We start from the raw sequence: 15421 nt of genomic DNA on the forward strand, positions 1-15421 counted from the left end.
CAACGTTGTTTCGCCCACCAAAGCAACGACTTTTTGTATGGAGGTCAATGAGCGTGTCGAATTTGGCAAAAAATAAAATAAAATGAATGGCTTATTTGCTACGTGAAGTTTACTTGATCAAATATAAGTTTCGTAATGCTTAAATTGTTACGATTGTACTGATATGAGTAGGACACATGACATCCCGGCAACTTTGAGAAAAAACACTTTATATTGGAGTTGTCTGAAGATGGCTATGCACAGTCAAGTCACGAGGCTCGTAGCATATCATATATTTCCATTTAATACCTGCAATTGACGTCAACAACCCTTATCGAATTCTAAAAAAATTATTACAATAATGAGATGTATACAGTAATCCAAAGAAAGGATAGGCGGGAGCGAGCCAGCCCGCCCTAGGAAGCGACGATAACGAACGAAGGGGCTTTGCCCTCAGACTTCAAGGCGGCACCCTACGCTGGTTGGATATCCCCGTTTCGAATGGAACGAATCATGATCTATTGTTTTACATAGGACCGCTCCAGCCTTTCGGTCCCAGCCAGCACTTCCGGGATAATCAAACACACACACACACAGTAGCTAGCTAGCACAAACCTTCGGCGTTAGGACATCGTTTGCCGCTAACATCATGAATAGGGTGCATAAATCATCACACACATTTTCAAAATGTTATAACAACCCTTCTACACTAAAACGAGTAACATTAGACAACTGCAACTTGTTAAACGTTACGATCTTGTGGCAATCAAGTAGCAACTACTGTTATGTAACACTATATTTGATCACTCCAATACTGCCCTGTGTACATTTGCACACGATGCCGCATGGTGAAACACCGCTTCCCATTCATTTTCAATGGAAGGAAAGCGGTGAGATACGGAGAGGGCGGGGTACCGTTGGGCGGCGTTGAAAAAGTCATGCCCAGTGTACACTAGCACGCGGTAAATTGCCGCTTCAGCCGCCCAGAATGACTCGCTTGTGGGCGTGCTGGCAGCATTTTCGATTGTGCTTCAAGAGTTCAGCATAGCATGTTTGTATGAAGGTCTGGTTATTCACAGGTAAATAGTAATATGCTCTAAACCGCTCTGGTAACAACCAAACTGTGCTGCCCTGTTTCTAATGGTCCACATGGCTGGGATAACCTATTCAAGTAAGTAAATACATTTCGAAAATGTAAAAAAAAAAAACTATGTATTATTAGCTATCGAGCAACAGTGCAGGCTAACTCAAATGAGCTGCTAACGTTAGCTAGTTATCTAGCCAACTTAACATACTGTATAGATAGCTAGCTAAGTGAATTACATTTGACCAGCTACCTAACTTCATATTAGCTAGCTATCTTGATATATTTATCACTGTAAAAAACAAACTCCAAATGCATTTGTAGGTAGCTAGCTAACAGCCATGGAGGAGGGTGAAAGGATAGCAGCCCCATCTGTCAAAGTGAGAGAGTAGGCTATTCTGGATAGGGCAGATACTTGTGTAGTTCCAGTCCCTAGAAGTGAGGACAGAGAACATAATACTCAGTGCTGTCTAATTTGAGTATAATTTAGTCTGTTTCTTGTGTGGTTTTCTGTCCTCAGATACAGAGAGATGTGAAAGCCTGTCTGCAGATGAAGAGGTCCCAATGCAGAGCAGTGGTTCTCAGTCGTGGTCCTGGGGACTCAAAGGGGTGCACATTTTTGTTTTTGCCTTATCACTACACAGCTGATTTAAATGATCAAGTCATCAAGCTTCAAGTGGTATTTATGTATTCAGTTGTGACGCTATCCTTGATATGATCCTGCTATTGTCACACATGCACATATCTATCCAATGTTATCATGATTTGTTATAAGGGATATTACACTTTAGTAATCCACAATGACCTGGTGATGTAAAAGTCTAATAATGACATTATCTTCCATATTCCTACAGATACCTTGTAACTGGAGTTCCTTCAAAACGATTGCCTACAGTTACCGTGTAGGGCACTTCAAGGTTGGGTAACCAGGGCCATCTGGGACTGCCTCCTGGAGGAATTCAGGTGTGTGAAGGCTACCTGTGTCCTGCATAAGTTCATGAGGATGGACATGAGAACCAGGAGGGGATCTGCAGCTCGCCGCCATTTGCCAGAGGAGAGGTCTGCTGCTCTGCAGAATGTTTCAAGGATGGGGGCCAACAACGCAGCACGGGAGGCAATCCATGTGCGGGATATCTTCACCTCCTACTTCTTCGACGAGGGTGCTGTTCCCTGGCAACACCATAGACTACACTATGCACAACCAAATGCTCTTTTAAGAGCCATCCACATTACATTTACATTTTAGTCATTTAGCAGACGCTCTTATCCAGAGCGACTTAGTTAGTGAGTGCATACCTTCTTTTTTTTTTTTTCCATACTGGCCCCCCGTGGGAATCGAACCCACAACCCTGGCGTTGCAAGCGCCATGCTCTACCAACTGAGCTACACGGGGCCCATATCAGAGTATTTTTCTATTTACTTAGATATGTCAACTGCAATTATTAAATTCCCAGTTTCGCTCCTTTTGATTTCTACTTCTCAGGTAAGGGTGATGTCTGTACAAAAACAAAACAGGCTCTTTTAAGAGTCACCCATATTGAAAAAATTTAGCACAATTAGACACCCTATAACCCACACCTACACACTTGTGTATCAATCTGATTGATGGATTGTGTTGTGCAGTAAGCAGGCTCAGGTGTATAACTGTGGCTCCTTCCACCTTCAAAGAATAGGCAAGAGGACCAGCCATGGAGAATAGTAAGACACTTCATTATTTATAGAACTACGCTGTATTGTTTGACCTCATGTGTCTGCATGTTTTTCAGTATAAAGTACTCTGCAGCCACTTAGTGTGGACACCAGGTGAGACCACACATACAGATTCCTGTTGAACATTGTCACTTTAACTACCTTATTTTCTCAATAACAGTCTCTCTCCTTCACTTCACCCCTCTCCCCCCTTCTCCTTAAATCCTCTAGCTTATATCAGCTGTGAAAATAATCAGCCAAAATAAGAAATTTCAGGGAAATTTAGGATTCCCCCTTTTGACACCCACTAGGGTGTCACTCATTAAAATACAAAACAAACAAAAAGAATCACACTTTTTTATTAATAGGCAATAATGATAATAAAAAGGCCTTCAGTCCTTCCATCTACACCCAACTTGTACTAGGTTGGCTACCAGCCACCCAGGAACTTCAAACCTTCACATAAGGAAAGACAAACATTCATTTACATTTACATTTTTAGTCATTTAGCAGACGCTCTTATCCAGAGCGACTTACAGGAGCAATTAGGGTTAAGTGCCTTGCTCAAGGGCACATCGACAGATTTTTCACCTAGTCGGCTCGGGGATTAGAACCAGCGACCTTTCGGTTACTGGCACAACGCTCTTAACCACTAAGATACCTGCCGCCCCATTCACAATGGTTAACTTGATTAATAAAGCGTAAAACATAAACAGGGAAGTAAACTTTGGCCCCCTTTAGACACCCACTAGGGTGTCACTCCACCACCTCACCAATAGCAAACCAAGGGTCATCCTTTGTCAACCCCATCTCAGTGTCTGCATCCCCTTCTTGAGCCCCTAGGAGGGGCATCATACCAGCTGTATGCACGACATCTGTAACAGACTTTCTCAAACAAGGAATTACACAGGCAGCACAGCACATTAATATTAGAAACACAACTACTAGGGTCAGAAATCCAGTAACCACCAGTGCAGCATACTTACCAAACCACTCCCCCAACCAGGAGAACAGTCTGTTTCCCTCCATTCCAGCCATGCTCTTCATTTCAGCTGATAGTTTATCTAAACCAATTAGGGCTTTAGAGATACTCCCGTCAGGACTGGTATTGTTAGGGATAAACGTACAACAATGGCTTACCATTCTATAGACACCACCCCTTTCTGCCTGATCTAGAGCCAACCTCTTTTGACTAAGTCATAAGAGTGAGATGGCGGATAATTGTTCACAAGATCCCTTCTGTTGCATCCCTAGTCCAGCAAATAAATCGTTGTTGGTCGTAATAGATATAATTAATCCAATTCACAATTTTGCTTGTCACCCACCAAAAGAACGTGGTAGTAAACCCTTCCCCTAATTGTTTCATAGCTCGGTATCCATCCGATACCCCCCTTGGTATCCCAATCGCATCCATCTAAATAGGGCTATTCTCCTTCTTGTTAAAACTCCTCCTACATCTGTTTAATCCTTGGTTCCTGGTGACTAATTCTAACAAGCTGAACCAGTAGAACCAGGGCGCACGTATCTAGCCACCCTTTTTGGAATTCTCTGCCTTATACTGCCTTTACTGGCACACGCCCACCACACATCGGTTACAGGGGCTGTAAAGTTAAGAATTCTCTCCTGTGCTTCCGAACTTAAGTCCCCAATTGATAATTGGTGATGTCTTTGTTTCTCTTTACCCCCCATCTGGATGTTCAGTCCCCCTCGGTCTCAAATCCCCATCCCCAAGTGTGTTTAAACACCTGAGTCTAGGAACAATCTGCCGTGGGGGCCGAACACAAATATAATAGGATTTTATAATCCCAATTTGCTTATTGACATGTACCTCACCCATTGGCTACGTCCCTAACCCTTATTCTGAATCTGACAGTTTGCCCTTCTCTGACTCCCATTTTGTAGGCCACTCGTCCTTGACGGTCAGTATGTCGGGTCGCTTCTCTTCTCTTTTACTTCTTAACAATGGTAAGGGCATAGCACAATTGGTGGTGGATCTTGACATATCAAGACCATTACCGAGACTATGATGCAACTCAAGTTATCCATATTCCCAAAAACTGCCAACCCTCTCCTGTCCTCAGTCTTTCTGCTTGGTACTACCCCATACTCACACCCTGAGAACACACTACAGTGATGATAGGTCGGGGTAGGAGATCTTCGTTAACAGAGGTGATCCCCAGACCCTATTGGTACAGTTCTTCTCTCTAACTCTGCATGTGTTCAGTGGTGCTTGCATGTGTTCTTACCTTTTTGCAGTGGGCAACGTGGACCCAGGTTGCTCTTTCTGCTATTCTAATGGCAAAGGCAGTGACCAATATAACCTGATACCCCCCCCCAACAGGCCTGCCTCCAGTCTTTCTTCTCTAGGGACTGGACGCTCACCAGTCACCTGGCCAGACAGAGTGGGTCACCTTCTCCTTTAGTTCACCTGTGGGGCACAAAACCTCTGACATACGGGTGTGGTTAATAAACTATCTTCACACGTGTTCAGCTCTCAATTTCTATTTCTGACTGCATTCTCTTTCTAGACTGTAGCTTTTTTTTAAAGTATTTTGTCCTCTCCTTTGTATATATTTATTATTTAATCCTACCATCCCCCTTTTGACACATGTTTTGCTCATGTGTCAATATTTCCACCTACCTAAACAATCACTTAGGTAATATTGGTAATTTATCATCCAATTGCCATCCCTTATTTTTACCCCCTCATTTTAACATTACAACCCTTTATAACCATCATACTAGGTGTGTTGTTATTTATTTGAAAAACCCAATTTGAAAAACAACAACCACAAATAGCCAGGCCCCACTTAATGTGGTAGCTCACTTTTATGACCTAAATACTGCCTAACTTCACTACTGCTCCCCCTAGCCCTGGGCAACATTCCAATGAGATGAGCTAATCTCTTTCTCCTGGTTATACATTTTGTTAACCTTCAATTACCATCAGTAATCTAAAGATGGTAGTACACACAAAACATGATACAGATATCCCCAGTCCTAACCCATCAATAATTGTTTGTATCAATCTAATTCCTCATAACTAATCCATAAAACCACTCAAAATTCCTCAAGTATACAATGATTATTTAATTGATTACCCTAAATCTGCTACATGTGATCTCATCTCAAATGATCCATTATCAATTATTTGATCAAACCCCTAGGAAAATCTGTCTCCCCTTCTATTGTTCCTGTCCCCCCTGTAAATGTCATATTTCATTTTTTTAGCCAATACAATCACGGTTACATCAAATGTTCCCTCCTTTGGCCATTTAGTTACTATCTTTCTGGTCCTTTTTCTCATTTGTTAGAGATATTACCAATATCTTCACTATTTTCTGGGAACCTTCTCTTCATGATTGCTACTGGTGATCCTGCCATCTCTACTTCTGGTGTGGTCTAATGTCTATATTAGGGTGTAAGGTATTTATTATTCCTGTTGTCTTTTTCAGCTAAACGTTTTATATCCCTCAGTTAATGGTATTTTCTCCCTAATATATCTTCATAATCTTCTTCTTTCCCTAAATGAGATTTAATCTCTTGCCTTTCCTCTACTATCCTTCTATCATTACTGGATCAATGATAATAACTGTAATAACTATTAATAATAATTGTAATAACTATTTCACATTAAATTGTGCCTTTTTCTGATAATGTTATACAGTGGGGAAAAAAAGTATTTAGTCAGCCACCAATTGTGCAAGTTCTCCCACTTAAAAATATGAGAGAGGCCTGTAATTTTCATCATAGGTACACGTCAACTATGACAGACAAAATTAGAAAAGAAAATCCAGAAAATCACATTGTAGGATTTTTAATGAATTTATTTGCATATTATGGTGGAAAATAAGTATTTGGTCAATAACAAAAGTTTCTCAATACTTTGTTATATACCCTTTGTTGGCAATGACACAGGTCAAACGTTTTCTGTAAGTCTTCACAAGGTTTTCACACACTGTTGCTGGTGTTTTGGCCCATTCCTCCATGCAGATCTCCTCTAGAGCAGTGATGTTTTGGGGCTGTCGCTGGGCAACACGGACTTTCAACTCCCTCCAAAGATTTTCTATGGGGTTGAGATCTGGAGACTGGCTAGGCCTCTCCAGGACCTTGAAATGCTTCTTACGAAGCCACTCCTTCGTTGCCCGGCGGTGTGTTTGGGATCATTGTCATGCTGAAAGACCCAGCCACGTTTCATCTTCAATGCCCTTGCTGATGGAAGGAGGTTTTCACTCAAAATCTCACGATACATGGTCCCATTCATTCTTTCCTTTACACGGATCAGTCGTCCTGGTCCCTTTGCAGAAAAACAGCCCCAAAGCATGATGTTTCCACCCCCATGCTTCACAGTAGGTATGGTGTTCTTTGGATGCAACTCAGCATTCTTTGTCCTCCAAACACGACGAGTTGAGTTTTTACCAAAAAGTTCTATTTTGGTTTCATCTGACCATATGACATTCTCCCAATCCTCTTCTGGATCATCCAAATGCACTCTAGCAAACTTCAGACGGGCCTGGACATGTACTGGCTTAAGCAGGGGGACACGTCTTGCACTGCAGGATTTGAGTCCCTGGCGGCGTAGTGTGTTACTGATGGTAGGCTTTGTTACTTTGGTCCCAGCTCTCTGCAGGTCATTCACTAGGTCCCCCCGTGTGGTTCTGGGATTTTTGCTCACCGTTCTTGTGATCATTTTGACCCCACGGGGTGAGATCTTGCGTGGAGCCCCAGATCGAGGGAGATTATCAGTGGTCTTGTATGTCTTCCATTTCCTAATAATTGCTCCCACAGTTGATTTCTTCAAACCAAGCTGCTTACCTATTGCAGATTCAGTCTTCCCAGCCTGGTGCAGGTCTACAATTTTGTTTCTGGTGTCCTTTGACAGCTCTTTGGTCTTGGCCATAGTGGAGTTTGGAGTGTGACTGTTTGAGGTTGTGGACAGGTGTCTTTTTATACTGATAACAAGTTCAAACAGGTGCCATTAATACAGGTAACGAGTGGAGGACAGAGGAGCCTATTAAAGAAGAAGTTACAGGTCTGTGAGAGCCAGAAATCTTGCTTGTTTGTAGGTGACCAAATACTTATTTTCCACCATAATTTGCAAATAAATTCATTAAAAATCCTACAATGTGATTTTCTGGATTTTTTTTTCTCAATTTGTCTGTCATGGTTGACGTGTACCTATGATGAAAATTACAGGCCTCTCATCTTTTTAAGTGGGAGAACTTGCACAATTAGTGGCTGACTAAATACTTTTTTTCCCCACTGTAATTGTAGCCTATTGCATTACTTTAGTTTAAAATATGTTTGTTTATTTAACAAATCTAAAACCCACTATAGGTTGGTGCTATTCCCTCAGCATAATAGCTAAAGCTACTTGCATCCCCTGGTCCCCGTAACGAAAATAAATTATCGTTCTAGAATTCACCAACTATTTGCATACACCACTGGTGTTAAGCAACCTATCGAATAAAGTAATAACAATTAGAATTTATTAAAGCACTGCCTTCCAGTCAAGTATTTAGACCTCTACTTGAAATCTTACAGCTCAATCTAACTCGCTTGACTGTCTCTATTTTTTTTTCACTAACCAGAGCCATAAATTATTCTCCTTTGTCCTCAACTCAATTTTCACAGCTCTATCGCCATTTCAGTTCGCTATTCAATTTCTTTAACTGTTCTCTCTGATTAGGCCCTAATTAATAAAACAAATACTTGCGATCGTTGATAAGCATACATTTAATGATATTCCTATCATTTGAACTATCTCTCACCCCTCCCCTTGCTCCTTCCTACACAACGGGGGAGGCGCGGTGACCTTGTAACATATTTTCATAGCTTAAGTAGAAGTATTCTAGAAAGGTCTATCTAATTCAACCTTTCACATTTCTCAATCCACGTAGTAATCTAGGTCTATAGCCCCAATGCGAAAGCTATACCCACTGTCCCTACCTTAAAAAGCACATGCTGTCCTTTACTTGGTTTTGTGACAGCGACCCTCCAAGTGACTCCTGACTCTTGTGACTTCTGTAGCCACTCTTTAAACCGACTTACTCCTTCGATGGCCATTCGAAAGGATGCCTCAAAAGCACAGTGGTCCATTTGTGTGGGCCTCTCCTCGTAGGAACAGACATGGTACTTGTACCCAGGAGGTAACCAACTCTATGAATTGAAAAAGAAATGTAATCAACATTGATATTTTCTGACAACTACATAGGTCACTAAAAATGTTTATGAGCATACCAGCTAACAACTTGTTTTTTTATATAATGAATTTATTACATTCATTAAAATGATCAATAACAATCTTTGTCTTAACTACAGTTAACCTTCAATTGTGGATACTCATCAGTGTTTTCTCTCACATTGGCACAAGTCAACCTCTGAGGCCAGCAAGATGAAAATGATGACTGAAAGTAACAATCACTATTCAAAATACGTTTTCCATACATAACTCATATTTAAGCTATTTTATACGTGAATAACTTATCTTACTTAGCTGTAGCGCTATTGGCATTAATCATTCTCAGATGAGGTGAGAGAACTCGAGCTTGGAAGATGCTCTGCTCACTCAAGTGCTCTATGCCCGCCTGTGCTCAGCTGACACACTGGATGAGGCATGCTTTTGATGGCACGCGCATGTATGGGGAGTGATTCAGGACAGAATCCAGCCTAGGAAACAGTACCACCGTGTGGCTGTCGCATACCATTGAACGTCTGACTGACATAGCGTGATACCAATGCCATACTAACGTCTGCGTGACGCCTGCGTGTTAATTAAATGATGCTGTTTCCTACCATTGAATGTGTAACTAACATGTCGTCATACCAACGCCTTACTAACGTCTGCGTGACGCCTGCGTGTTAATGAAAGTCATAAGATGCATGGTTTATATTTATATTCATTTAATCTCAACCATAAATGTTAGAAATGTACCGTTTTTCCCCTGCAAGCCGACATTCCGATGTAGCCACATTGAGCTATAGTGTAGCCTCTATGGCTTGTGTATTTCCTGTTATCACAACCTAGAAAAGATTATGTCCAATCTATAGGTAATCTGGCTTTCCCTCAACACCTCATAGGATGGTATGTTATCTTATCTCGCTGTATACAGATCTAAATGTTGTTAGCCAATCACAGAATGTGTTGTTACCAGTTCCCAGTAGCCTACATCAGAAAACCAATAGGAGTTGTGTCCGTGACTTTCAGTCGAATAGACAAGTTTATAGGATTTCCCAGAGGGTCAATGCTATTAAGGTTCCTTGGGATGTCCCGACCTCAATCAAGTAGAAATGTAAAATGGTTAAGGTAAGGGTTAAGTTTAGTGTTAAGTATGGGTTATGGTTTAGGGTTCTGGATAGGGAAGTCCAACGGAATCTGCATAGCAGTGACCGTTCATAGAGTGAGAGACGGGCACGGTATTTGAGAGCTCGGCAGCGACAAAGACATTAATTTGTTTTGTTTTGTTTTTTTTACAAGCGGCAGACAGTATTTTCGAGAGCGTCTGCCACAAATAGTTTCCTTAGAGACCAGTGGCGGCTCCTGAAAAAATTCTCAGGGGGGGCCATTTTTCTGATGATTTAGGTGACCTACACACATTTTTAAAAAGATATGTCCAGCAACAACATGAAGACAGGGGCAGCATATAAGTCAATACCAGAAGCATTTATTGACTGATCTCAAAAGTGTTGGCTTACAAAATCAAAATAAGTTATCACAGTAAAAATAATCAAGGGTGTTCTTTCACATTCCTCAACACTGCATAAACAATATGCATTTCCATAAACAAATGAAATATCAGCTGAAAATACAGCATCTTGGTATTTGTTCAGATTGCAGGATCAACAAGAGCTTTTACCACATTTTTTGCCTCATGGTTGAATTGGAAATATGTGCACCTGAGCATAATTCACAACAAGCAAGCAGGAGCTTTTGATAGAGGCTACTGAAAACATTGATGCAAGTTATTGGTAATAAGACATTTTTATAGACTTCCATATTCTGCCCTCTTGTATAGATTTGTGAAAATGAACAGTGATAGACATTTTGCCTGAAAACAGAATTTGAAAGTAATTTCTAGAAAAGGTAAACACAGCTATCTGTATGGCTTTGTAAAAATGAACAACCATATTCTGGCCAATTGTATAGATTTGTAAATATGAACAACCATATTCTGGCCAATTGTATAGATTTGTAAAAATGAACATGAACAGATTTTTTTTTATTTTACTTTTTTTTAAATGAAAAATAACTATTTTAAACAACATCAACTGTGAACTGATTTGGGCGTGTGTGTGTTAAAGAGACAGGGAGGGAGGGACAAAGAGAGAGAGAGAGGCTACATTACTTGTACTGAAACTGTTCTCTTCTCTGTTTCAATACAGCAAAGCGTTCAATGACTTTCTCATTGAAATCAGGCATGCTGAGGACTAGTTCCCTCTCCATGGAAAGCATGGCCAGTGCATTCAGACGTTCCTGGCCCATTGAATTTCGCAGGAATGTCTTAACTCGTGTCAAAGTTGAGAAACATCTCTCAGCTTCAGCTGTTGTCATGGGAGTAGTTATGAGGATGTTCAACAGAGTCACAGTCTCAGAGAACGTCTCCTGGAGGTTGTAGCTCATGAGAACCTGGTACAGTGCCAGTGCACCACAGCATCCCTTGAATTCAGGATTCTCATAGATCAGAGATAGTTCTGTCTTGAGCTTTGCCTTGCTCAGCATGGGGTATGCATTCACAGTGGCATTCAGAGCCTCATCAGGAAATGAATGGCAGTACCTTTCAAACATGTCTGCTTGCAGTAAGGTAGCACTCACAAGGTGGCCAGAGAAAGAGAACCTTTCTTTGGTGTGATCCAGGATGGTGTTGCAGACCTCTTCAGACAGCCTCTGCTTCTCCTCTTCTCTCAAAGCTGTTCTGGGTCTTTTGGCTCCTGTTGCTTCTTGCAGCTGCTGTTGAGGGGAGTCCCTGAAGGCAAACAGACCAATGTGTTTGTTGGCTTTGTACAGTATTGTTGTCTATGTGATGCACAGGTGTATGCAATGTATCCATGTATAGTACAAATACTTCAGTTCCACTTAAAATGGGCAGGGATGCATAAAGTCTTTAGTGTTTAAGTTAGCCTTTGTGTCTCACATAGCCTGGATGTTCAGCACAGTATACAGTGGTGCTCATAAGCTTATGATCCCATGCTAAAGTTTACTAAAAGGAGGAATAAAAAAGAAAAGAAAATTGGTGTCCTTAAAGGTTGGATTTTCCAACTTTTTTAATTAAGTCATTAAGATCAATTTCCAAAAGATGATTTTTTTATTTTTTTATTCCTCTTTTTAGTCAACTTTAGAATGTGTTCATACACTTATGAGCACCACTGTACAGTACACATAGTATATAAAATAAGCTAGATTACACCACTGGCCATATATAATGAGAATAATGTAATTTCAAACACAAATGCAGTCTCCTTTCATGCATACATTTTCAAATAAAGCTCTGCTTTGAGAAAGATCGAATGATATTGTTTAATCTTACCTTATGGCCTGCACACTGCTTGTGAAGCTGTCGAGGGCACGTTTGATAAAGACAGCATCGATGTCCTTCTTCTGTAGCTTCTGGTACAGAATGTCGACGTGGGGCATGATTTTGTGAAAAAGCCGCAGGAAAAAAATTAAATCTTCATCATGTAGCATCCTCACGTAGCCAGATGCCTCTCTCACGGTGTGCTGGTCAAATGAACCCAATGAACCCGTCCGGATGGCTTCAAAACATTCTATGAGGTCGTCTCGATTCTCGTAGACAGTGTTCACGACTCTGCTGTTGAAGTTCCACCGTGTGGATGAAGGTCTGGGCAGTCTTCGTGCAACAGTCTGGTCAAGAATGCTGGTGCGTTTGGGTGACCGGGAAAAAAAAGTTGTAATCCCGCTCAGATCGGAAAAGAAAATGTTCACTTTTTTGATGCGAGAAGTAGCTTGCTGCATGATCAAATTCAGCTGATGCGCATAGCAATGCACGTAATGGGCATTCTTGAAATGCTCACGCACCTTTTGCTGCACACCAGCCTTCTCTCCCCTCATCACACTGGCTCCATCGTGAGCTTGCGCAATGAGTTTGACTTTCTCGTCATCGGCAAAAAGACCGTTCAGTCTCTCCAAAAGCACACTGGCGATTGAGACTGAGGTTGATTCCGAGATGGGAAGGAACTCAAAAAAGCGCTCCTGCACTTTGTGGTTGCTATCTATGTACCTCAGCACAAGCACCAACTGTGTCTGTGTAGAAACGTCCGTGGTCTCGTCAGCTTGGATAGCTACGAAGTTCGCTGACTTCACCTCCTCCACAATATGTTCCCTCGTGACCGCTAGCATACACTCCAGTAGCTCGTTTTGAATGGTCTTTGATGTGCCCTTGAAAACTTTAGCATTTTTAAGATGGTCATCAAACACCTCATCTAATTGTGCCACAAAGTTGACAAGTCCAAGAAAAATACCAGGGTTGGTGGAGCCCTCAGTTTCATCTTTGCCTCGCAAAGCTAACTCAAACACTCCGCAAAACTTCACACACTGGATTAGCCGGCTGAGGATGTGGCGGTTCTTGCTAACCTCATCGTTGTGGCGGCGGACAGCTAGCCTGTATCCCTCATCCAGTTGAGTGGCAATGTTCACTCTCCCCAAAGCAGACAATCTCAAACAGCTATCCATGTGGGTCTTTGACAGCTCATGTTTCTTAATCTTTTCTGAAAGATGGTGCATGTCGGTTACACCAGTCGCTGTCCAAGCGGTGCTGTCTGCCGTGCCGCCTTCAGGGTGAAAGAGTAAGCAGGGGTAGCAGAAAACTGCATTAGCTACATCGCAGCCTGCTAGCCAGATTTTTCGTTCATACCAATTTTTGGAAAATCCTCGGGTGTAGGACTTTCCCCCTTTAGTAGAAACCTGTTGAATTATTAAATTTGGTCTGGGAGGTCCTAATTGTTTCGTTGCCAATTTATCTTCATTTGTTCGCCGACAAAAAGGAACTTCTTTCAAAGAGACAATCGAGTTGCACTGAAGGCTAGCCATTTTGACAGTAGTAGTGAATTGATTGATGAGGCTACCCGCTCTTTTCTTAGTTACGTTCATGGTTATGTTACGTATGACGAAAGCGCGTAAGTGCAAGCCCTCAGAAACCCATAGAGATTGTATTGAAAGCTCTGATATTTGAAAAAAATTGATTTTACATTAGAGGCTATGAGAGACTTCTGGGCGATTTTCAACCTGACTGAAATCGCCCCAAAACGGGCGGGGACATTTGAAGCACGACTTTAGCCTGATTGGACATTTAGTGGCAGATCAGACGTCTAGATTAGAACACTGATAACTACTGTTGCCGTGATATAATTGATTAGAAAAAAAATCCCTTCCTTTTCCCGTTTGGCAGTGCGTCGCCCATATCGCCCTAATGAACACACCGCCCCTGTTAGAGACTATGAAAATAATGACCAAGATGTCCTTGATCCGATTGAGGAGTAAGTATATTTACAGTTGAAGTCGGAAGTTTACATATACCTTAGCCAAATACATTTAAAATCAGTTTTTCACAATTCCTGACATTTAATCGTAGTAAAAATTCTCTGTCTTAGGTCAGTTAGGATCACCACTTTATTTTAAGAATGTGAAATGTCAGAATAATAATTTATTTCAGCTTTTATTTCTTTCATCACATTCCCAGTGGGTCAGAAGTTTACATACACTCAATTAGTATTTGGTAGCATTGCTTTTAAATAGTTTAACTTGGGTCAAACGTTTCGGGTAGCCTTCCACAAGCTTCCCACAATAAGTTGGGTGAATTTTGTCCCATTCCTCCTGACAGAGCTGGTGTAACTGAGTCAGGTTTGTAGGTCTCCTTGCTCGCACACGCTTTTTCAGTTCTGCCCACAAATTGTCTATAGGATTGAGGTCAGGGCTTTGTGATGGCCACTCCAATACCTTGACTTTGTTGTCCTTAAGCCATTTTGCCACAACTTTGGAAGTATGCTTGGGGTCATTGTCCATTTGGAAGACCCATTTGCGACCAAGCTTTAACTTCCTGACTGATGTCTTGAGATGTTGCTTCAATATATCCACATAATTCTCCTTCCTCATGATGCCATCTATTTTGTGAAGTGCACCAGTCCCTCCTGCAGGAAAGCACCCCCACAGCATGATGCTGTCACCCCCGTGCTTCATAGTTGGGATGGTGTTCTTCGGCTATGGCAATGTCAAACTAATTTCTAAATCAATCTTTCTTTTAGTCAAGATGTGATGAGCCAGAGCAACCAATCAGCTTCACTGCAGCTGTTCAACCCACCACGCCCACTGCTCTCCCTCCACAAGCAACCACATCCTCTTCTCCTGTTCAACTATTTTGCCGCCACACTGAAAAGGACTGTACATACAGTGAGGGAAAAAAGTATTTGATCCCCTGCTGATTTTGTACGTTTGCCCACTGGCAAAGAAATGATCAGTCTATAATTTAAATCTTAGGTTTATTTGAACAGTGAGAGACAGAATAACAACAAAAAAATCCAGAAAAACGCATGTCCAAAATGTTATGAATTGATTTGCATTTTAATGAGGGAAATAAGTATTTGACCCCTCTGCAAAACATTACTTAGTACTTGGTGGCAAAACCCTTGTTGGCAATCACAGAGGTCAGACGTTTCTTG

At 41.5% G+C, this 15421-nt stretch overlaps 1 long non-coding RNA gene across 1 annotated transcript; it reads left to right on the forward strand.

The window, feature by feature from the left end:
• Positions 1 to 969: 969 nt before the first annotated feature.
• LOC311100629 lies at positions 970 to 3076 on the forward strand. The gene is made up of 3 exons (XR_014609844.1): positions 970 to 1150; positions 1584 to 1672; positions 1918 to 3076. It is a non-coding gene; the product is annotated as an uncharacterized lncRNA (long non-coding RNA).
• Positions 3077 to 15421: the final 12345 nt, after the last annotated feature.

The sequence above is a fragment of the Coregonus lavaretus genome, assembly GCF_964263955.1.
Source record: "Coregonus lavaretus genome assembly, chromosome: 25".
In the NCBI taxonomy this organism is placed as follows: domain Eukaryota; kingdom Metazoa; phylum Chordata; class Actinopteri; order Salmoniformes; family Salmonidae; genus Coregonus; species Coregonus lavaretus.